This window comes from Ambystoma mexicanum, chromosome 13 (genome assembly GCF_040938575.1).
Source record: "Ambystoma mexicanum isolate Mex_15411 chromosome 13, UKY_AmexF1_1, whole genome shotgun sequence".
NCBI classification, from domain to species: domain Eukaryota; kingdom Metazoa; phylum Chordata; class Amphibia; order Caudata; family Ambystomatidae; genus Ambystoma; species Ambystoma mexicanum.
This window is the reverse complement of record NC_090938.1, coordinates 556,518,807-556,544,212: the sequence shown is the minus strand read 5'-3', so window position 1 is coordinate 556,544,212 and position 25,406 is coordinate 556,518,807. Positions and strand designations below refer to the sequence as shown.

Sequence of the window (25,406 nt, the reverse complement as noted above, 5' to 3'; positions counted from 1 at the left end):
ATCACAGCTATCATCAATTCCTCCATCACCTCAAAAAATGTCCCTACATCTCTGAAGGAAGCCTGTGTGTTGCCCCTGCAAAAAAACAAATCCCTGCACCCCAGCATCCCCACAAACCACCACCCTATCACAATCATGCCCTCAAAATCCTGGAACGAGCCACCTGCATCCAGGTACAATACCTTGAGAAAAAAAATCATATTCTGGGTATCTGCCCCATACATGGAACTGAACCTGTCCTGCTCGACTTGAAAAATCATCTCGATGTCATTAAGGATGACGGCAAACTAACCCTACTTATGATGCTGGACCACTCGGCAGCATTTGACCTTGTCGACCATCAAACACTTTGCGACCACCTCGCATCGACAGCAAACTTCTTACCATCAGCCACAGAGCGGATCTGATCCTACCCGGCTGACAGGTCCTCCCAAGTCTTCATTGATGATCACGCCACCTCACCAATGCCAGTAACATGTGGAGTCCCCCAAGGCTTCGGCCTTTTCCCCACACTGTATAACATTTATACAAAACCCCTCTTCGAAAGCTATGACAACCTCGGCATATCCTACACAAACTACTTCGACCATACCCAACTCCTTATCCCCCTACTGGGCTCCTACACGCAAGCTGCTGCAGCAGTCCACGCAGTCTACAAAACCATCCAAAGCTGGATGGTGACCATCCTGCTATGCCTCAACGATGACAAAACTGATATCCTAGTTGTTGGCTCCCATTACACCCTCCCAAACATGGACGTAGTATACAAAGAGTTCAACATTGATGGTGACCTGATCCCCAACTCATCTGCAGCTAAAACACTGGGCGTTTACCTTGACTTGACTCTTTACATCTGTTGCCAAGTAAACTCCATTGTCTCATCCGCGGCATATACCGCCAAACTGCTCAATGCCAGCATGCCCTTCCTCTTCACCCCAAACTATCTTACGATAGCAGGAGCCATCACAGGAGCCATGCTGGATTACTGCAATGCCCTATTTGCAGGAATTTCTAAACGTAATCTGAACAAACTACAGATTATCCAGAACAATGCCCTACATGCTGCCACAGGTCTATCCAAGCATGACCACATCACTGAAGCTAGAAGAAATGCTCACTGGCTTCCAATCTGCGAGAGGATCAAATTCGAAGCCTTAGCCATCGTGCACAGATGCCTCTCCAACACTGCCCCAGTCTACCGCTCTCAACTGCCACCTAATCAAAGTCCCCAGTTTCACACGCAAATCCGCTGGAAGCTCGAGCTCCCGGTCGTGGTCCCCCAAACAATGGAACAACGTCCCTATTGACTTAAGAAAGGAGCCATCATTCTGGACTTTCAGAACAAACCTAAAGACCTGGCTTTTCATTTAAAGCACCACGCTCCAAGACCCAATCTACCACCATCTTCATGTCAGTGCACTGAACCTATTATACTTGACCCTCCATGTACCCCACTACATCTTTCCCATCCCCACCTATTATGCTGTTCTGTCTCTTGATCTATCAATGTAACCAGCGCCCAGATGCCCAAGGGTACAGTGCGCTGTAACAAATGCAAAAATAAATAAACAAATTACAAGGTATGATAATGGCCCAGGGTCTATGAGCTGTAACTCGGGTCCAGGGATATTGCATGGGCCATTAATAGCTGTCCATCTCGGGGTATATTGAATAATTAGCACATTGAAGTCATTTCTAACCTCCTCTCAATCAGAATGTTCGGAATGCAGTCAATAACTACTGATATTGACAACATTCCAGACATCCTGACTTCAGAAGTAGCCAGAGAAACAATAGCAGTCTTCCAGCAAGATTTCATTGAACAAAACACTCTTCCCTAATTTAACACAACAAAGTGAAAGTTAAAACATGCAACAATGCATTGACTTTTGTTACGAACAACAGTTCCCATTGCATCTAAAGCAAGTTTGTGATAAAATTGCCCTAGTTTAACCATGTTTATAATTAAGTTGCTTATCTCATAAAGGCAACCTCTTTACTTACATTTTACAAAATGAAACTACGTTTAATGTACTAACATGTTTTGTGTACTTTGAGCATTATTATGCCTACATGCTTTACTTCCCCATCACAACTCAAAAACCTTTAATGCTACTAGCACTATGTGATAATAGCCTTATAGACCTCGGGAGAGGGAGGGGTCATTATCCCTTGGGATAATGAGCCTTTCCCAACTTATTGCCCTTGGCACAGCCTCTGGCCAAAACTTGGTAGTGGGTCATTATCCCACTATAATGACCTCTCTCTCGGTCTCCATCGATATTTAGCTTGTTTAGAGAAAATAACTTCTTAATTTAGACAAAGTCACCCTCAATAGTTATACGATTTTTTGACATTGCATACACTTCATGTAGACGAAAGAAAAACAAATCAAGACATTCAAAAAGGAAAAAAGCCTTGTTTAAAGTGAAGTTAGTAAATACATGCGCCAGCAATGTTTCTTTGAAAAAAGAGAAATAAAGAACAACTGCTGGGCTGGGAGACGTCACAACAATCGCCTCTGACAGTTCTTAGAGCAGAAAAGTACAGTCCAATTTACTCCAGATCACTCTCATCCAACCTGTCTTGTGTCTATAAGTGAGGAGCACGAGCTCAACCTTCCTTTGATATTAGATTGGTATGCATTGTGTGCGATAGTAGCTATACATGCGCTCAGTGTGATAGTAGAAATGCATGCACTGCCTGCGATATTAAATGAGTATTACAGCGTCTGATAGTGGATATACATGCACTCACTGTGATATTAGATATGCTGCACTGCCTGATATTTCAGATGGGTATGCACTGCATGTGATAGTGGATATGCATGCACTCACTGCGATAGAAGATATGCATGCACTGCCTGATATTTCAGATGGGTATGTACTGCATGTGATAGTGGATATGCATGTACTCACTGCGATATTAGTTAAGCATGCACTGCCTTTAATATTAAATGGTTATTACAGCGTCTGATAGTGGATATGCATGCACTCACTGCGATAGTAGATATGCATGCACTGCCTGATATTTCAGATGGGTATGTACTGCATGTGATAGTGGGTATGCATGCACTCACTGTGATAGTATATAAGCATGCACTGCCTGCAATATTAATGGGTATGCACTGAGTTTGATAGTACTAAAGTATGCACTCACTGTGATAGAGGATATGCGTGCACTGCCTGATATTTCAGATGGGTATGTACTGCATGTGATAGTCGATATGCATGCACTCACTGCGATAGTAGATAAGCATGCACTGCCTGCGATATTAAATGAGTATTACAACATCTAATAGTGGATATGTATGCACTCATTGTGATAGTAGATATGCATGCACTGCATGATATTTCACATGGGTATTACAATGTCTGATAGTGGATATGCATGTGCTCAATGCGATAGTCGATAAGCATGCACTGCCTGCTATATTAAATGGGTATTACAGCGTCTGATAGTGGATATGCATGCACTCACTGTGATAGTAGATATGCATGTACTGCCTGATATTTCAGATGGGTATGTACTGCATGTGATAGTAGGTATGCATGCACTCACTGAGATAGAAGATAAGCATGTACTGCCTGCAATATTAAATGGGTATTACAGAGTTTGATAGTGGATATGCATGCACTGCACTCACTGCGATAGTAGATAAGCATGCAGTGCCTGCAATATTAGATGGGTATACACTGTGTTTGATAGTACATAAGCATGCACTCACTGTGATAGTAGATATGCATCCACTGACTGTGATATTAGATGGGTATGCACTTCGTGTGATAGTAGGTATGCATGCACTCACTGTGATAGAACTGCCTGTCATTTCGGGTATTTACAGCGTGTGCTACTAGATAGACAAGAAATGTTGTAAAGTATGTACTGGCTCTGATAGTAAATATGCATATGTTGATATGTAGCTACAATGCATTGCTTGCGATAGTAGATAAGCATGGGTGGCATGTAATGTATATACATACTGCCTGCAATAGATTTCCACACACTGGGTGTGATTAAATATATGTGTGCACTGTCTGTGACGTATGCATTGCCTGTGATGGTAGATAGCCGTGCACTGCCTATGGTGTATGCACTCCCCTGGTAGGAGATATGCATGCCTTGTCTGTCATACTAGATAGGCAAGCACCACCTGCAAAGTCCTTAGTGCCTGTGATAGCAGATATACATGCACTTTCCGTGATTGGAGATCACGGCTTCTGATAGTAGATAGCGGTGTTCAACTTGTGATGTATGTACTGCCTGCGGTAAGAGTTATGCATGCATGCCTGCCTGTGACCGTAGGTAGGCATTTACCGTCTGTGAGTTATGACCTGCCCATGATAGCAAGTATAAATGACCTGGCTGTGGTGGATGTACTGCACAGGATAGACGGTATGCATATATGTTGACTATGGTAGTAGGTAAAATTCCCTGCTTGTGACAGTGGATAGGCATGTGCTGCCCATGATTGATTAACTGCTTTTGATAGTTCATGTGTATGCAATGCCTCTGATAGGAGATAGATGAAAACTGCCTGTGATGCATAAACTGGTGATCATAGTAGGCATGCACATGTTGCCTGTGATTGCAGATATGATCTAGTGCCTGTGATAGTAGACAGGCATGTACAACATGTAATGTATCTACTATATTCACTGCCTGTGATCGTAGATATGTATGCACTGCCCGTGATAGTAGATATGTATGCACTCCCTGTGATAGTAGTTATGATGCACTGCCTGTGATAGTAGACAGGCATGTACTATATTCACTGCCTGTGATAGTAGATATGTATGCACTGCCTGTGATAGTAGATAGTAGATATGTATGCACTGCCTGTGATAGTAGTTATGATACACTGCCTGTGATAGTAGACAGGCATGTACAACCTGTAACATATCTAGTATATTCACTGCCTGTGATAGTAGATATGTATGCACTGCCCGTGATAGTAGACATGTATGCGCTGCTTGTGATAGTAGTTATGATGCATTGCTTGTAATAGAAGATAGGTATGTACAGCCTGTGATGCATGCCTGCCCCCATGATAGTAAATATACACAAATTGCCTGTGAAGGGTGCACTGCACTTAATATAAGATATGCATATATGCTGACTGCAAGAGTAGATATGATGCATTGCTTATGACGGTAGATAATCAGGTGCTGCTTGTGTATGTATGTACTGCCTGTGATGGTGGATATGTGTGCACAGCCTGGGATGTATGCCCTGACCACAGTAACAGACACGCATATGTTGCCTGTGATAATAGATATGCATGCGTGACCTGCGATAGTACATGGGCATGCATGCTCAGTCTATGATTGGGAAAATATATGCACTGCCTATGATGGGGATAGCCTGTGAAGCATATACTGACCATTATAGGTGTGCATATGTTGCCTGTGATAGTAGTTATGATGCACTACCTGTGACAGTAGATAGGCATTCCCCACCTGTGATGTACCAACTGCACGTTATAGTAGATATGATGCACGTGATAGGAGATATGCATATAGGTTGTCTTTGATAGTAGATATGATACACAGCTTCTGATAGTAGACAGTTGCTGCCTGTGATTAATGTACTGCCTGTGATAGTCGATATGTATGCAACGTCTGTGATAGGAGATAGTGATGCATGTACTGTCAATAATAGCAGAGTGTACATGTTGGCTGTGATTGTAGCTATGATGGACTACCACTAAGAGTAGAAAGACATGCACTGCCTGTGATGCATGCACTGCCCATTACAGCAGATATACATGAGCTGCCTCCAATGTATGTACTTCACATGATAGTAGATAGGCGTATATGTTGTCTTTGATAGTAGATATGATGCACTGCTTGTGATAGTAGATAAGCAGGTGCTACATGTGATGAATGTACTGACTGTGACACTAGATTTGTATGCAACGCCTGTGATAGGAGATAGATGGGAAATACATGTGATGCATGTACTGCATATAATAATAGGTATGTACATGTTGCCTGTAATTGTATATGTAGTCTATTTCGGATCAACAACAATAATCCATAAAACTTCAAACAAAAACAACATACATTCAAATCTGGGTCAGATACATCAAGATTAAAAGAATTATAAAAATGTGCATCATAAAATAACAATCAGTATTTTAGTATAGTTAAGAACACACGCATGTTTTTAGATTCCCAGCATGTTGGAGGTAGCTTGCGTGTTTAAAGGCACTGGCAGCATCAGGAGGACCTAGTAACATCATGAAAGCAGGTTACCAGGAATTAAAACCAAAACGTCTAAGTAACGTTGGGAGGTATTGTATCCGCAGGTCATTATACAATGGACAGAATAAGACAAAGTCGGCCAAAGATGCAGCCTGGCCGCAGACGCAGTGATTATCATTAATGTACTTCGTTCCTGACCAATAGCAACATAGAGCTTTTAGCTGCAGTGTATTTAGACTAGCTCGTGACAGAAGAGAGATTCACAACATCAAAATACACAGCCATCCCTGTTAATGGCAAGAGGGGAAGATACTGTCTTACAATCGATTTTAAAAGATTCGTATCCCCTCTCATACTATTACTCAAATTCCCCAGCACTTACCCCCTCTTCCCTCTTCCTGCACTTGCACGTTCTAATTACTCACAAGGCAAAGTAGGTTCTTCCCCCTCCCTCTTCCCCTTCTGCTCTTAATATTATGTTGTAATGCTGTAATGTATTTCCCACTCCCCCTCCCTCCCTGCCCTGTGGGCGCTTTGAAACAGTATATTCTTATTGTATAAGCGCCTAACAAGCAAACACTAAATACAATATAAAAGGAGACTCTTTTTAAGTTCCTTCGCAGTCATATCAACAATATATGATGGGTTGGAAAAAACCCACAGAATCGAGAGTTCTTTTGATATAGAATAACCAATTTACTTTATAACCATTGCCAAAGTGTAGCAATCAGCTGAGCTAACCAAAGCTTTGGTTCCATTACCTTCCTGCCCTTCCACAGAGAAAGCCAACAAATAACAGATTTGAGCCTCAGAGTGTCAGAGATATAAGGTAGGCCTGTTCCAAAATGAGTATTAAAAGACACTGCTGTCGGAGGAACTCCCAGAAGGTGAGAAATAAAAGAGTTATCCTCTGCTTGAAGTCCCCTCCCCACATCACTCACACCCCAAAGTTGGCTACCGCAGACACCTCTAGCCACGCACTTAACCCTATAGGCAGTTAGTATATGACCACAGAGTAATGTTGCAGCGATTTGGTAAATCTGAAAACAATCCCAGAAGATGGTTTCTTTTTACGCCTTCTGATTGTTTAATTGTCCTTCCTATTTAGTCGTCTGCGATACGTTATGCCAAGGTACTCAAAGTAGTGGCAAACCTTTAGTCTGCGGCCATCATGGAAGGCTGTGTGATCACACAGATGTTCTTTGGTGAAGCACATTACATAGCATGTGTCAGTGTTAACCTTCAGTTCCCCAAGGGCCATACACCTGGGAAACCCTTCTACAAGACACTGACGGGATCTCGAGTACCTCGCCAACAGAGCCGCACCATCGGCATAACTCAGGATAGGGATCTTCCTGCCCACACAACACACCTAGGGACGTCAGCGTTGAGACTTTCTAAGAAGGACAGTAAACCATTGACATACAAATAAAAAAGAAGGGGTGCAAGGAAATACCACTGCCGAACCCCTTGCTCCACATTGATAATGCCACTCACTTCACCCTTGTTACCACATCACGGACCGTAGAATCAGAGTGTAGGGTCTCGAGTGTATGCAGGAGGGCACCAGAGACTCCCATATCTTGCAAAGTCCTCAACAGGAGTTCCCTGTCTCCCTGATCAAAGGCCCAATTAAGGTCCCTAAAAGACACGTAGTCAGGAGTTCCAGAAAGAAGGACATACTTGGAGACTGGCAAGTACAGATGTATCCACTGATGAACAGTTCCCAGACCTAAAGGCGAGCTGGGTATCAGAAAAGAACATTATTCCTCAGAACCCATTCCTCAAGCCTTTTCATGATCATACAATGGAGAACATCTTCGACGTTCCATCCAATAAGGTAATTGGACAGTAGAATGATGGGGATGATTTAGAGCCCTTCTTATAAATGGCTTAATATTGTAATTTTTCCAACTAGTCGTAATCATAGTAGTTAGCAGAAGGGCGTTCAAAATCGGTGTCAGGAATGGAGCCCACGGCTCAACATATGAAAGAGGTCTTTCGAAATTCATTCAGCCCCTAGTGCTTTATGGATTTTTGTTTTGCGTGATAGCTTGTTCGTGCTCCCCAACAGTGAAGGGGTCTAATTGCGTATGGTTGGAGTAAGAAGAAATCTGAATGCCGTCTATATCAACCTTATCATGTGCACTGTACAGAGAGTTAAAATGTGCAACCCAGTCTTGCTCCAAGACAAGAGGTTCGGGGTCTTGTGGCAGTCCAGGGTCTGGGATTGTAGATATGATATGATAGGTTATTTATAATGCGCTTAATACCCAGAGGTTTCTAAGCACGGACCCGGGGATCGAACCTGTGTTGCTTAGTGCCGTCTTGCTTCCAAGGCCAGCACGTTGCCGCTGAGCTATCCTCCGGAGATGTGATGCCCTACCAGTGAGAGTATGTACCTCCTGTGATATATGTACTGCCACGAAACTCTGGAACAACCTACCTATGCATCTTCACTTGGAAGTTAACCACCTGACGCTCAGAAAATGGCTCAATACGTGGTTCTTCAACTAACCACCTCGGATAACACAGCAATGAAGCAAGAGCAAGACTATTTGATACCCACCTGGGATATCAGTTTTGATCTGTCTCCCCCTCGAACAGACGAACAAGTCATTCAACCCAGCCCGCAAACATGCTCTATTGCGAGAGCTACCTTCCTCGTCCCCATTTAGTGAAGATCATCCAGATCCATCTCCTATCCCCTAATATGAATATGAGATAGTCTGGGAAAAAATGATATCACAATATGATAGACACCTTAGTTGTCGAATTGAAAACCCATTGGAAATCAAGTGACACAGATCACTGGAGACTACCACTCACTCATACCCCATCAGTTCATGAACACCTGCTGCATGATTTTTGGGCCACATCTCAATCTTTCTATGTAATTCCATGCCCCAAATCTGGAAATGACAAATTCTATCCAACCAAGTCTCTGCCCCCTCCCCATGCCCCCACTAACTCTTCGCCTCTAAAATCTAGCAACCTTTATACTCTACTCACTCCCATCAGGTGACCATCCAGATCTGGTGTATCTACCAGACCCCTGCCCTTTGCTCTTATTTTCATTAACCACTCAACCAGTACTTCAATCACTACTTTGCAACATAGGGGCCGCTCTTATGGCTAACCTGCACTGGTTTATAACCTTCAACAAAGAACAGCTTTTCACATCAGCACACAGGCAACAGGTACTTCCGACCTACACTCAACACCACAGGTTTTCCCCATCTGCTTTTCCACTATCCAATTAACAGCCCCACCCTGCTTTTCCTACAGTGCCATGAGCAGCAAAGTCAATATTATTGGCAGAAAGGCACCATAAAGGACCACTGACATTACATTACCTTACTGCCTGTGATAGTAGATAGGCATGGACTGCCTGTGATGTATTTACTGCCCATGATAGTAGATATGCACATATGGCCTGTGATACTAGATACGATGCACTGTCCGTGATAGTTGATAGGCATGTGCTGTCTTTCATGCACTACCTATGATAGTAGATATTTATGGACTACCCATAGTAGTAGATATGCCTACAATACCAGCAATAGTAGATATGGATGCATTAACTTTGAGAGTAAAAACGCATGTACCATCTATGATGGTAGATCTAAATGTACTACCTGTGATAGTAGACAGCCATGCACTGCATCTGATGCATGCACTACCTACGATAGTAGCTAGGCATGAACTGCCTGTGATGTATGTCCTGTCCGTGATAGCATATATGTATGTGTTGCCTGTGATAGTAGATAGGATGTGCTGTGGCTGGTGAAAGTAGATAGGCATGTCCTATTTGTGATGATTGTGCTGCCTGTGATAATAGCTATGTGTGCACTATCTCTGATAGTATATACACATTCCTGTGACCATGGGTAGGCAGGTACTAGCTGTGATTCATGCACTGGCAATGATATCAGATAGAAATGAGTTGCCTCTGACCTATGCACTGCCCATGATAGAGATTATGCATATATGTGGCTTCTGATAGGAGATATGATGCAGTAGACATGATAGTAGAAGGACATGTATTGCATGTGACAATGGTTATGAATGCACTCTCTGTGATAGTAGATAGGCATGTGCTGACTGTGATGCATGTGCTACTTTAATGGTAAAATGTATGCAATGCCTTTGATAGTAGATCAACAAGAACTGCCTATGATGCATTTACTGGTCAAGATAATAGGGATGCACATGTTGCCTGTGATTATGGATATGATGCACTACCTTTAAAAGTATGCAGGCATGTACCTGCTGTGATGTTTGAACTGCCTGTGATAGTAGCTGTGCATGCAAAGCTTGTGGTAGTAATTAGGAATTTACTGTGATGCATGCACTGCCTATTAAAGTAGACATGCATGGACTGCCTGTGATATATGTACTATCTGTGATAGTAGCTGTGTATGTGCTGCCTATGCTGATAGATAGGCATGAATGGCCTGTGATGCATGTAATTGCTCTTGATAATAGGTATGCATATGTTTCCTGTGACAGTAGATTTGATGCACTGCGTGAGGTAGTAGTTAGACATGTACTGCGTGTGATGTATATATTGCCTGGGATAGTAGCTGTTCATGCACAGCCTGTGATAGTAAATAGGCATGCACTGTGATGCATGCACTGCCTAGGAACATATAGACATGAACTGCCTGGGATCTGTTTTCTCTCTTTGATAGTAGCTGTGTATGCACTGCCTATGTTGATGGATAGGAATAAATGGCCTGTGTTGTATTTACTGATCATGATAGTAGATATGCATATGTTGTCTGTGACAGTAGATATAATGCACTACTTGTGATGGTGGATACACTTGTACTGCTTGTGATGAATGTTTTGACCATGATAATAAATATGTATTTGCTGCCTATGATAGTAGATATGGTGTAAAGCATGTGACAGTAAAACGGCATGAACTGAATCGAATGAATGTACTGTCCATGATCACAAAATATATATGTTACAGGGCTTGCAGTAGTGGCCCGGTAGTTATGGTTAAGTTGCTCAACTCCTAGAAAGAGCACATTTTGGGTGGCTCATAACTTTGCACCCCCTGGATGAAACCTCACAAAACTTTGCAAAAGAAGTATATGGCCCCCCGGATTCCTTCCGGGGGCGTCGGGGGGAGTCGGGGCAAAGTTATAGGTGGGGTCCGGAAATGTGTGGAAATCCTCGTATACGCAATGTAAAAAAAGATTTGCTCACAAATAAAGCTCAAACTACTGAGCGGATATTCAGCAATTTTATGGCAGGAGTGGCGGCTTGGTCCTGAAAGTGTGTAAATTTGGTGTAAATCCGTGCAGTAGTTTATTTTAAAATGGCCAAAAAATAGGTAAAGAAATGTGGTGATATCTGGGTCTGATCCACGCACTCACTTCCCTATTTGGTCCACGGACACCCCCCTGGACCAATCAGAGGGGCGGTGTGATGTCTGTAGACTTTGGATGCGGCCACTGATTGGATGGTGAAAAGCATGAGGTGCGGCATATTTTTTTAAGCGGTCGCAATGTTGGATTCGCAGACAGCGGCCGGTGTCCGTGGACAACGCTGTGAACGAACAGCTTGGAAAACACATTTGAGATTTTTTGATGGCTGAAAGAGGGTTTGGAAAAGGTGGAGGAGTGGAATAAAGGTGATATGGAGCTGTTTTTATGGATGAAGAAATGGTTTGCGGATGCCGCCGAGCCTGCAGTCAATATTGGTGTCTGCGGACATCATTTGGATTGCAGGGGGTTCAGGGCGAGTTTTGTTATTTGAAGATGTATTATATGTACTTGCTATATGGTTTAATTCTATTGTGGTGGTTGTGGCCAGGGGCCAGATTCTTGGCCCCAAGAATCTGCTACTGGCCACAACCACCACAGTAGCAATATGTGTATAGTCATTATAGGTAATGTAGTGGGAGTGTCACAGTATTTGTAATATGGTGGAATTATATAATTAAAGTGTATATGGTATTTATAATTGTAGTATAATTGAGGATAGTGCTCCTTGAAGTCTCCTCCACCTTTCACACAGTCAACCATTGCATCCTCATTAAATGGTTACATGATACCTTTAGCATCATGGACCGGACACTGGAGTGGCTACTCTGTTTTCTTCACTAAACGCCCTTCCCAGCTGCAACTGGGCTGTATGTACTCCACCACCGCACTGTGTACCTGCAGAGTACCCCAGGGTTTTATCCTGTCATTGTAGCTACTGCATATCTATTTCGTCCCTCTGGCTCACCTGATGTCTTTCTTCTTTTCTTATTACCAGTATTATGCTAATGGCATACAGGTCTGTTTAAACTTACCTGAGCTAATGTGTTCTCGTTTTTTATCCCTAATTGTCTCACCGCCATCGAGGCATTGTGTGCGGCTAACAATCTCTGTCTCAATGGTAGTAGGACAGAGATCTTTCCTATTATGACACCTGTGCCCTGTTTTTCTCATACTCTCTTGCCGCAGTCTTTGGTCACTCTACTCACACCATTCTGTGAGGCCAAAAACCTTGGGGTTATCTTTAAGTCCTTTCTCTCCTTTACTCCTTACATTTTGGAGCTTGTAAAAAAGCCCATGGTCTGAGCTTGACCTCCTTGCAGGCATTGTACCGTTCCTTACCTTCCCCCAGAAGCTGAACATCTGTAGAGCCCTAGTCTCCTGTGTAGGCTGCACTACTGCAGCAGCCTCTTCTTTAACCTCCCCCTTGGTTGTCTATACCTCTTCGGCTAATCTAGAACAGGGCTGCAAGACTTATCCTTGGCCTTAAGCACAAATGTGTACATTGGCTCCTGCTAATTGCATGGACTATAATACGTCCAACTTTATTTCCCTAGATTCTGCCCTGCTACACCCCTCCGCTGCTGTAACTCCAATACTCTGCTTGTCAAATGCTTTTTGAAACAGAGAGTGGGAGGCATGTCCCTGTCGTCGGCCAGTGCATCTCTTTGGAACAACCTTCCTGCTCCTTTTATACTTCAGATGGACTTGTTTAAGTTTTGAAAACGTCCGAAAACTCTGCTTTTGTGTCCCTGTTTTACTTAATCACTTCCCTGCTAACTGATACCACTGCTACTGAGACTGGCAGTCTGGTCCCTCATAAACCTCACAGGTTACAGGCCCTATATCTAGTGAACACCAGTACACCCCTTAGCATTACCCTTCGGGGGTACCGCCTGGCAGCTGTGTACCACACTCTTGGTACTCCTTTGACCCAGCAGGTAGTTTGTGGCATGTCTTGGCACTTTACTTCTAAGCTTCTATGAGCACTAGATAATCCCTACTTCTATTCATGTACTTCTTTTACTGCACAATACAGCTATACCAGATTTTATTTTCATTGGTAGTCGCTGTAACTAAGTAGCAGAGGTTTTGATATTTAGTGGGCAGAAATATGTTTTTTCTTCGGAGGAGTAAGGTTTATTGCAGTGTGCCTCAGCGAATGCTGCCAGCTTCCCTGTGGAATTGATGGGTAGGAGTGTGGTTGTGCCTGGCGGGGGGGCATATTTTGTCATGGTGAACCACTGCAAACGCCTCTGTGCTGTAATTGGTGGATAGGAATGTTCTTGTGTTTGGGTTCAGCAATATAGTTTTGAGAGGTGGAAGGGTTCAAGGGGATGTTGGGAAAAGCCAGGTTTTGAGGTTCTTTCTGTGTTTCAGGTGATTATTTTGTATTGCAAATGTGTAGGGGTAGGGAGTTCCAGATGATCGGTGCTTGGACGGAGAAACGAGGATCCGCCCAGCCTGGAGGAGTTGTGAAGTGGGACCACTAGGTGATGTGCTGTGTTAGATCTGAGACTCCTTGGGGGCTGGTAGTGCAGGATTTTCTCCTGAAGGAGTTCCAGACCGGTGTTGTGTATGGCCCAGTGGGTGATGCACATGGCTTTAACGGTATCGTGTTGACCAATCGGTAGCCAATGCAGGACTTTTAGTGTAGGGCTGATGTGTTCTCTGGGAGGTAGTTTAATGAGCAGGTGTGCTGCAGCGTTTTGGATTCTTTGCCGTTTCCTTAGTTGAAACACTGGTGCGCCTAGATAGAGGCAGTTTGGGTAGTGTACGCGGGACAGGATGATGGAGTTGATGTCTGAGAAGCAGTGAGGATAGGTGAGGTAAGGAAAAATACGCCTGAAAATCCATAGATGGAAGAAACAGGTTTTAGATACAGAGGTGATGTGTTGGGCGAGGGATAGATCGGTGTATAATGTGCATCTGAGTTTTTTTACCAAGTTTGTAGTTGCCGGTTCAGGTCTTAGGGATTAAGGCCACAGAATTGGTTGGGGAAGGCGCGCAGTGTTCCCGCAGACTAGGATTTCAGTTTTCCCAGGGTTGAGGTCAATATCTGAGAGGCATGAAGACAGGTCTGGACTGTCAGAGCCTGGAGATTTGGGGATTTTAAGGATGATCTGGGTGTCGTCTGCGTAGTTGTAGTAAGTAAGATTGTGGGAGTAGACGATTGCGTGCAGGGGTTGTAGGTAGAGGTTGAAGATTTGGGGAGATAGGGATGCTTCTTGTGGGACCCCATTTCTTACTGATCGTGAGGTGGAGGTGAACGTGTGGAGGTGCATGATTTGTGAGTGATTTGAGATGAAAGAGGAGATCCATCAGAGAGCTGAGTTTTTGATTCCTAGTTTTTGTAGCCTGTCTAGTAGGCTACTGTGATCTATGCTATCGAAGGCTGTGTTGAGGTCAAAGAGAATGAGCACAGCGCAGTCTTCTGTGTCAACTGTTTTTTTCAGGACGTTCCAGATGGATACTAGGGAGTAAGAATAGGTGTAGGAGCTGTGCAAGCGTAAATCTTCACCTTAAAACACCCCAGATCAGCTGAAAATGCAGTTTCAAACTATTTGCGAAGCATGGACCCGTGCACAAAGTGCAGATGTGTTTGCAAACACGCCTTCATGCAGCACGCGCGCTCGGTCACATGACACTGTCCGGAACGTCTGCAGTGACGTCAGTCGTTTGCAAACATCGGGGAATAGAAAAGCAGTGGAAAAAGTTACAAAAAGTTTATAGAAGTGTTCAAAATGTTGCTATGAGGTGGGGAATGGCACAGTTTTAAGTTAAAACTTTTAACATCGGCCGAAAATGTGGCTAGGCTATATTGGAGGTAAGTATGATATTAGGAAATTGTAGCAAATTAGGGTGCACTGGTAAAAACCCATGAAATTCAGTGAAAAAACATTGTTAATGGGACATTATGTTACGCTCACCTGGTATCCACGGGGACTCCACCCAGCTGCCGGGACTCTGGTACCCCTCTCGGTCGCTCCCTGGATTTATCAGCAGGGAAGTTCTGCCTGGAAAACAGGTGGGCAATGTTCAAGTCTGGGCAACAGGGAAAGAGCCTCCCAACATCCGGTATGCCCGCGGCCCCTCCCGGACCTTTCCTCAACTTGTTTTGGGTTTTGGCGTGCTCTCTGTCCTGCCTTCTTCGCAGGGGCGCGTTGTCCTCTGTGGGCGAATGCGATCTAGTTACTTCACTGATGCTGCCCTTTTAGAGTCTCTCAGGTAGGTCTTATTACTGTATACTGTAAGCCTTTCCTTGATTTACTAATGTCTTTTTTCTCTCTTTAGGTGCGCGGAAGTCCGCTGTGGAACGTTGGCTGGTTTTGGACTCACCGGCGAGTGATGGTGTTTCAAGAGTGCCTTGATGCGGTAGGTGAGTGCTTGCGCAGCGCTATGATGATGTCTTGCCTTGCTAACCTGTTGTCTTTTGCTCCCGCAGGTTGTGGTGTTCACCGGAGCAAGGAGTTCCAGAGCGGTGCTGATCGAGGGGTGACTTGAGGTAAGCTGCCGGCTCAAATGTATTGTCTAATGTCTCTTTTCTCTCTTGCAGGTTCAACGATCCAGGAGGCATGCTGTTCCTTGGATGCTGCTCGCAGGAGCAGTGGACAGCTAACAGTGGAATCTCAGGTAAGCTGCTGCTAATACCAATGTCCTTTTGTCCTTTCAGGTGCAGTTCATCCGAGGTTTGCAGATGCTGCAGAACAGATGCTGCAGAACACGGTGAGCGTCACATTGCTGGATCGCAAAGTAACGCGAAGCGTGTTCTTCCAATCGGGTGTGGTTTAAATAGCCTCAAGAAAAATAGTCTAGGAAAAGTAGTCTCTAGGCTACCGCACCCAAAACACTATACCGCATAGCTTGGTTCCCAGGAGCCAAGCTATGTGGATGCCTCCATGTTGACTGGCATTGAAAAAGTAGTGCCCAGCAACAAGCACAAGTCTCATTAAATATGAGCCTAGCGCCAAAGGCGCCAGGACTTGCCCCAAGAGGGCCTTGGCCAAGGATGCCTAAACTTGTTGGGGGCCCAAACTGAAACCCCTCCTGGCCCATGGGCCTGCCCGGGGGGTTCAAGGAAATGGGTTGTGACACGTTATGGTTAAGTTACACTCATAAAAACCTATCAAATTCACTGAAAAACATCAACATTTTGAAAAAATGTTGTTAAAGGGAAGTTATGGTTAAATTGCACTCATTATAACCGATCAAATTCACTATAAAGTGAATTTGATTGGTTTTTATGAGTATATAGGAAAGTCAATTTGAGCCACTTCACACATTCCACAACGCCACCTAGCATCCATCGCTGGAAATTCACCTCCAGTTCTGAGCCACAATAGCAAGGCATTGTGGGTTTGCAAATTAGCTTGCATGCAAACCTTTTTCTCCAGGAAATTGTCTTTGTCTAAGAGGGCAGTGCTTTTGAGCTAATTTGAATACCGACAATGCCTTTCTATTGTGGCTCAGAATTGGAGGTGAATTTCCAGCGTTGGGTACTGCTGTTGTGGCTCAGAATTAGAGGTGAATTTCCAGCGATGGCCACAAGGTGACATTGTGGAATGTGTGACTTGGCACAAATGGACTTTCCTACTTTTACCTTTAGGTGAAAGGTTATTTTTCAAACCTTTCTAAAAGCACTATTTTTTGGTGTTCTGAAAACATGGCCAAATGCTCCAACCACTAGGCTGTCAGGACTAGACTGCACTGATGAGCCCTAATAAGGGTGAAACCAGGTATGTAGTTTTCCTGGCAGCCTTGCAAATGTCTGTCTTGGGTTGATTAAGCTATGTATAAAGTAGCACTGCCCTCTTAGAACAAGACAATTTCTTGAAGAAAACAGTTTGTATTTCAGGTAATTTGCATACCCACAATGCCTTGCTGTTGTGGCTCAGAACTGGAGGGGAAATTCTAGTGATGGCTACTAGGTGGCATTGTGGGATGTGGACTTTCCTACTTTCACATTTCAGGTGAAAGGGTTTTTATTCAAACTTTTTTAAACCCACCATAACTTTCTTGGATTTGTGTGTATATATGCCATCCTAGGGCGGAAATCAGCGTCTCCCACTGATCCTATTCCGCTGGCGTTTCTGAAAGAAAACTCTAAGGCTATTATCTCTCAAATTACTGCAGCTCTAAATTCCTCCTTTAAGGGGGGCATCATGCCACCCACACTTAAACACGCTCTTGTGATCACTCTATTAAAAAAGCCCTCACTTGATCCAGAGGTGTTAGCAAATGATCGGCCTATTTCGCTACTGCCATTTCTCATGAAATTGTTGGAAGCCCTAGTCTCCCCTCTCCTCTCTACCTTCCTGGAATCCACATCCTACTTTGACCCATTTCAGTCTGGGTTTCGGCCTGCCAGGGGAACCAAGTCAGTCCTGAACTCTGTGCTTGACGACTTGGCTCACCTGGTAGACCAGGTTGGTGTCAGCGCAGTTGTTCTCTTAGATCTCTCTGCTGCATTCTACACCGTTGACAATCCCACTCTGATCTCCTGCCTCTCTACTGCTGGACTGTCTGGCAGAGTCCTGGACTGATTCGTCTCCTTCCTGGCCGACCGTTCACAATCTATGTCTCTCCCTCCTTTTCGATCTAGCCCAGTTTCATTATCCTGCGGTGTTCCGTAGGGGTCTGCCCTCTCCCCGATTCTTTTCAATCTTTATATTAGGCATCTTCTGGCCCTCCTTCACTCCCATGGTTTTTGCTATTATTCCTACGCCGATGACACCCAAATTCTGGTCCGCATTGACCGTAATCATGCCAATATGGCCAATCGATTTAGGCTGTGTCTTCTGGAGGTCGGGGAATGGATGTCATCTAACTGGCTCAAACTAAATGGTAGTAAGATGGAGGTATTAGTGGTTGGTACCACCTCTCCTCTCCTTTATTGGACCAATGAGTGCTGGCCAGTCTCCCTTGGCCCGCTCCAGGTCCCTGTGGCATCCGTAAAGAATTTGGGGGTTATTTCCTCCTCTCTTGCTATGGATGCCCAGGGTGCAGCAGTATGTAAGAGCGGTCACTTTAAGCTGCGCGTACTCTGGAAGGTACTCCCTTTTGTGCCGGAAAAATGCTGCGCTCCAGTATTGGCAGCACTCGTTCTGAGTGGCTTTGACTACTGCAATTCACTGAATCTTGCCCAGCCCCGCTATGTGATTCTTCGGTTACAGCTACTACAGAACGCTGCTGTCAGAGCTACTCTCCGGCCTCCTATTGGAGCCTACATTACCTCTCTTCTGAGGCAGCTCCACTGGCTTCCGGTGTACAAGAGGATATTGTTTAAATCCTTCTGTATGGTACACCGGGCTTTCAACGGCCTTGGACCTGAATATATTCAAGCTAAGTTCCCCCATTACGTACCAACACAATGGGCCTCATTAGGACCCAGGCGGTAAGGGGTTTACGGCGGCGTAAACAGCGCCGACCCTTACCGCCTGATTCCGAGGTCCCTTAGCGCCATGGAGGTTTTAACACCTGCTTTTAGCAGGTGTTAAAATCCATGGCGCTAGGGGACCTTGTTGTTAATTACGCCACCGTAATTTACGGTGGCGTAATTAACGCCTTCCCCACTCCCATTATGCCCTATGGGGCAAAAATGGGAATGGGGAAGGGTAAATTGGTTAATGGGGACTTACCGCCCCACTCACCTCGGAATGGGGCAGTAAGTGCGCCAACCACCATGGCGTAAACGTAGTTTACGCCATGGTGGTAAAGGTAAGACCCAGGCAGTAACTTACCGCCTGGGTCGTAATGAGGCCCAATGTCTCCGCTCCCACTCTGCTTTCTTTTTTTAAGGTCCCCTGGTTCAGATTGATGCGTACTGGTGACCGGGCCTTCTCTGTGGCTGCCGCTATGGCTTGGAATGCTATTCCCCTGCCACTGCAGATGACAGCCAATCACCTTACCTTTCGGTCTATGCTAAAAACATCTGTGTTCTAATTTTCTCATAGGGTAGCTCTTTATTCATCCTAGCACCAGGGTGCCTTTGGGTGTTTGTGTGCTCTATAAATGCGTATAACATAACAAACAAAAATAATATATATATATATATATATATATATTGCCTGTGACAGTATAGACGATGCTCTGTTTCTGAAATTAGATAGCCAAGTATACTGTCTTTGATTCATTAACTGCTTATGATAGTAGATCTATAAGTACTATATATGCTATATATGATAGTAGAAATGCTTAGGTTGCCTGTGATAGTAGTTATTTATGCACTGCCTGCAAAAGTACACTGCCTGTGATAGTAGATATGCATGAACTGTCTGTGATGTATGTCCATGTTAATGGATGTACATTTGTTGACTGTGATAGGAGATATGGTGCACAGCTTGTAGTAGTAGCTGGGCAGGCATTCACTGGCTGTGATAAGATATGTATCATATGTCATGTATTACGCGTCTGTACACAAGTGTTTCTAGGTGCGACAAGACATGGGAGGGAAGACAGAGGGAGGACTAGACAAACAATCTTACTAGGACTTGAGTCATTCAGATCATGCAATTGCGTCAATGCAAAGAGCAGGGGGAAGGGAGAGGGGGAAATTGCTAGGGAAAGGGAAGGGGGAAGTGCAGTCAGGGTAAAATGCACTGAGAAAGTGCAGCCAGGGCAGAGTGGCTCTGGGTAAGTGCAAGGAGGCAGGGGACTGTGGGGGTTGCAATTACGTCCCCTAAGTGTGTGGTAGGCCTGGAGGCAGTGCAGGGGGTACTTATAATGGGAAAGCCTGGTACCCAGTGAGACTCTGAGGGTAGTCAAGCAACCAGTTGGCACAGCAGACAGGTAGGTCAGTGGAGGAGGTAGAGAGAGAAAGCAGAGGAGAAAAGAAAGGTCTTGAGCTGCTTCCGGAACTTCAGGTGGTGCGGCTCCATTTTGAGAAGGGCAGGGAGGTAATTCCAGAGGAAGGTACCTGCCGGGGAGAGGGATCAACCCCCCCGCTCACTGCCTGGAGAAGCGTCTGACCCTCAGAGAGTTGGAGGTACCTGAGCAAAGGGCTCAAGAAGGAAGGTATTCTGTAAGAGAGAGTTAGATGTACTGTGGGCCCTGGCCCCAGAATAACCTTATGGACGATACAGAGGGTCTTGACCTTAATCCTTGTAGCCACTGGGAGCCAGTGGAGAGAGTTTAAGGCTGGAGAGTTACGGTCCCTTGGCTTGAGGCCAAGGTTAAGTTTTGCTGTCCTGTTCTGGATTTGTTGCAGAGGGCAGAGAGTAGAGGAAGGCAGTTTGAGAAAGAGGTTATTGCAGTAGTCGAGCCAAGAGAGAACCAGGGCTCTGGAGACAGTGAGCTTCTGGGGGAAAGTGAGAAAAGGAAGAATATCTCTGAGGAGGTGTAGTTAGTAGTGGGCCTTCTTTGCAAGGTCTGTGATGTGAGGAGAGAAGGAGAGAGTGGAGTTGAAGATGACACAATGTTTTTTTCCCTCACAGGAAGGCTAAGGAAGAGGGCCCAAGAAGGGCGGCCAGAGTGAGAGAGGGAAAGAGGAAGCAGGGGTCCCAATGAGAAGGATCTCCATGTTACTAGCATTAAGTCAGAGATCATTGGAGGTGCACAAATCCTGAGTCGCGGATAGGCAGTCAGCAATGAGCAAGAGGAGAGGAGGCTGAGGGGAGCCTGAAAGAGAGCTGAGTGTCACCTGCATAACACTGAAAGCTAGAGGAGAAGGCAGAGAGCATGTGAGCTAAAGGAGCCAAGTAGACATTGAAGGGTGAGAGGATAGAGCCCTGGGGAACACCACATGTGGAGAGAGAGGTGCTGAAGAGAAAGGATCCAAATTGGACCTGGGTGGGTCGGTCCAGGAGGAAGGAGGACAGCCCCTCCAGGACCTGCTCCATGATGCCCAGGTTCTCACAGAGTCGATTGATCATGATGCTGTGATTGACCATTGTAAAAGCAAAGGAAAGGTCAAGGAGGATGGGGACGAAGCAAGGCTGGAGTCAAGATTAGGAAGCAGATCTTCACTGGTGTTCAGGAGAGCAGTTTCCGTGCCTCTGGCTGCTCTGGAGCCAGATTGATGGTCATGGAGACAACCAACAGATTAAGTGGGGAGAGTAAACTGGGAGATGGCCAGCTTTTCCATTAGTTTGCCCAGGAAAGGTGTGATAGAGTAGAGATCGAGCGATAGTTTGCTGGACAGGTAGGATCGGCAGAAGGCTTTTTAGGGAGGGGATGCACAAGGGAGTGCTAGAGGAGATAGGGGAAAGATCCAGTGGCGAAAGAGTGATTGCAGAAATCGGCCAAGGCTGGAGCAACGGTTTTCAATGTGGTCCTTGATGGTTCTGGAGGAGTAGGGCTGTACCGAATAGCATATTTAGTATTTGGCCGAATATCAAATAGTTTGTCAACTATGCGGCCGAACCCGAATATGAAGCCGAACAGTTGCTTTATTTAATAAATCATGTTCCAAACTTCAAAAAACACTTTTATTTAAAAAAACGAATTAAGCACCATGTTAAATGCATTCTATACTTTTATTTCTCTTGATTGTAATTAATGTAGCATCTTTATTTGAAGCATAAAAGCCAGAAATAAAGCGGATGTAACCAAAATGAAGGGACCAAATGTACAGAAGATTGTTGCATATTCAGTGCCAGTTAAAGTAGGCGGCTTCACAAATGCAAAAGGACTGCCTTTGTGAATCAGATGCATTGCATTCTCTAACCAGTTGCAAAGTCGATGTGGTCGAGTTTCAAAACTTCTTTGCAGCTCACATAGAAATGTATAAAATGGTTCATGTTGGCTCATGCCACAAGTCAAGAGGAAATGTGAAATGTGTGAACTCCATCTCACAAATATTCACCCCACCCAAATAAATGCTTCTCACTTTTCATTTATCTCAGCCACTCCTTCTCGCCAATACACAAACATATGCAGCTTATCATTCCTGATAAAATATCAGATAATGTTAAACTCAGGACTCGAGTCCTTAAAAAAAGAATAGAGTGGACTATGACGTACGCAATGGGAAGTGACATGACAGGAACTGAAAGTATCTATGCACATGTCTTTCAAGTTTGTGTTTTCCAACTGAAAAAAGAGCACATTGCATATAAACATTTGCCAAAAGAAAAGATTTTCCTGTATTGTTGCAGGCTAAGTATAAAAGGGGACCACCTTTTATGTCTAAGAATCTGTAACAAAACATGCCCTAAAGAGATTACAATATAAGATATTTTTCAGCTGTGTGATAGCAATTTGTCTGGTCTAATTTCTATTCAGTTTTGCAAACGGAAATCTATATTTGCCTTACTTAGTTCATGTTGTATTGTATTCAAATGAGAATGTCAAAGTATTCGGCAAGAGCCGAATAGCAAGAAACTATTCGGCCGGAGCCGAATAGCTTTTTCTCAGCCGGAATTCGGCCAAATACTTTCTCAAAGCCGAAGTTCGGTACACCCCTATGGAGGAGCAGGGGAGCACCTGTTTGGACGACACTTTCATAGATCGGACTTGTCTAGAAACATTGTCAGATGTTGTCAGAGAGAAAGAGGAGAAAGGAAGACGAGAGGGAAAGGCAGCCAGAGGGGGGATCGAGGGCAGTAGAGGGAAAAGAAGAGGAGAGTGAGGATAAAAGATATGCATATGATGCCTGTGACAGCAGATAGGCACCATTTGTCTGATGTATGGCTCTGTTGCCCGTGATAGTACATAGGTATGATTTGTCTGTGATGTGTGGTTCTGCACATGAGAAATTATATGCATATGTTGCCTGTGATAGTAGATAGGCATGATGTGTCTGTGATGTGTGGTTCTGCCCATGAGAAATGATAGGCATATGTTGCCTGTGATCGTATATAGTCATGACTTATCTGTGGTGTGTGGTTCTACCCATGAGAAATGATATGCATATGTTGCCTGTGATAGTAGATAGGCGCGATGTGTCTGTGATGCGTGGTTCTACCCATGAGAAATGATAGGCATATGTTGCCTGGGATAAGAGATATGGTGCACAGGTTGTGGGAGTAGACGTGTGTACTGCCTGCAATAGTAGATCCGCATGCACTGCCTGTGGTTGTGGATATGCATGCACGGCCTTTGATAGACGAGGCGCTCCCTGGGGCTAGTGGATAGAACCATGCCTTGCGCGTGACACTGTCCACACAATGCCAGAGACAGATGACTGCACGAGAGCAGGCATTCGCTTATTGATGCCTGCCAGCAGGCAGGCAGTGCATCCGGGACAGCGGTGCGTGCATGTGACACCACCGAATCACTCTAGTCTATTCATGTCGGTATCACGCGCCGTGAATGCATATTACACAGGCCCCACGGGGATATCGTTCACACATATCAAACATGCAGGCGGCAGGGGCTCATATCCGCGTCGCTCCGCGGACTGCCCTATTCAAGCCGTAAGGCGATGCTGAGGTGGGGGTCTCTCGTTCTGCCTTACCTTCTTCCGAGAAGGTCCCCTCTGCAGGCAGCTGCCTTGCTCAGTCCTTTACCCGGAGCCCCCTGCCTGTACAGCCCACCCCCAGCGCGGTCTCTGATGCTCCTCTATGCAGCGCCCTCTCCAATCTCTGCACCGGCAGCTGTGCCTTCTTAAAGCGGCGATGCCAGTTGGCCCCACTATGAAAGCCTGGATTCAGCCGGAGGGCGGGCAGACGGTGTCGAGCTTGACACTTCTCTCTAGTATGCTGGAAATATCCCAATATTTCTTCTGCACGTTTTCAATGTGTCCCCGGATTGTCCCTATACATCTTTTAGGGTATTATCAAATGTTAACAAGCATTGGCACTGCCAACAGTTTGGGCTTTTGGGTAAGCATGGGAAAGCAGTTGTCAGGCACGGCCTTAGTGGTATAAACTGGCCATTGATTGTAGAAGTACCTGGGCATCCACTAGCAGTGCCTCGCAAATGCCCAATACTTATATACAAGCCAAAACTCTTGGCTTTGCCAATGCTTGTTTTTAACAGGACTTAAGTGAAGTGGTTATGAATACTAGAGTGGCTGAAAGCAGACCTGATTAAGGCATTTTTACAGCAATAGCAGGTTTGCAACTCCAATTAAGTAATGGACTCCCAAAAGACTGCTTTAAAAACACTGCCAGGCCCTTAGAGTACACAGTTTGATGGTAAGGCTTGTTAAAGCGAGGTCAAGAGTTCCCATGAGGTGGTGTTTTGGATGAGGAGGGTCAAGAACTGGGTGGGAATGGTGTAGAGATTGTAGTTGCCCGCGAGCACGTCCTGGTTGACCCGTGTGCATGTCGTCGTGCGAACATCTTCCCTTAGTATTGTTTCAAGGAGCGATGTTCGTGTGACGGCAGTGACAGTTGGTGCTTGGAGGCAGAGAGGGAGACTTTGCCGGCGGGCTTGAATATATAAAACTCAAAAGTTGACATCGGCTCTTACAGCGGATATCATCCTTTCAAATGGCCATAGGGATTAGCATGGCCATGGGCAGTCAATGGGTGTGCAAATAACCAAACAACACCTACAAGCTGTGTGCCCCTCCTCAAAAGCCATTTCTCCCTATCTGTCCTCTATTGCATTCATTTTTAGCTTATGGGTGGTGATAAGAGCCACATAGCATGAGAAAGTAAAAATGGTTTGTAGTATTAAGAGGAGGAATTCACAAAACACATGGCATGCTATGTTCAGAGTTTGTATGCTTCTGCAGTCATCCCCTTAGTGGTCTGTAATGTTATGTTTTATTACGTGGCATTTATATAGCACTCTATATATCATTGGTATGACCTCAAAGCGCTGGTAGGTTGAACGCCCTTGGGAACCACAGTTCAGGTCAATAGAGATAGATGGTGTCAAAGAGTGCATGGGTGCACAACTACACCAGTTATGTGTGCAGCTGGTGTAGTTGTCGCATGGTAGCTGTATCCTAGCGTAAGGTGTGGTGTTGGAGATAATAGTTGGATGTGTTTGCAGTTTGGTGAGTTTACATCCAGACTGGGTTTGGCTGTGT

The 25,406-nt window shown here is 44.9% G+C and overlaps 1 protein-coding gene across 5 annotated transcripts in view; it reads right to left on the bottom strand.

The window, feature by feature from the left end:
• MPP2 (MAGUK p55 scaffold protein 2) overlaps nucleotides 1–24,013 on the bottom strand; it is a 670,534-nt gene extending 646,521 nt beyond the window's left edge. For 2 of the 5 annotated variants that reach the window (XM_069634347.1, XM_069634350.1), the window contains exon 1: nucleotides 23,880–24,013. The gene's annotated coding sequence lies outside the window, so the exon portion shown is untranslated. Of the gene's footprint in view, nucleotides 1–15,414; nucleotides 15,502–23,879 lie in introns of all 5 variants that reach the window. The other 3 variants (XM_069634348.1, XM_069634349.1, XM_069634352.1) reach the window with 3 other exon arrangements.
• Nucleotides 24,014–25,406: the final 1,393 nt, after the last annotated feature.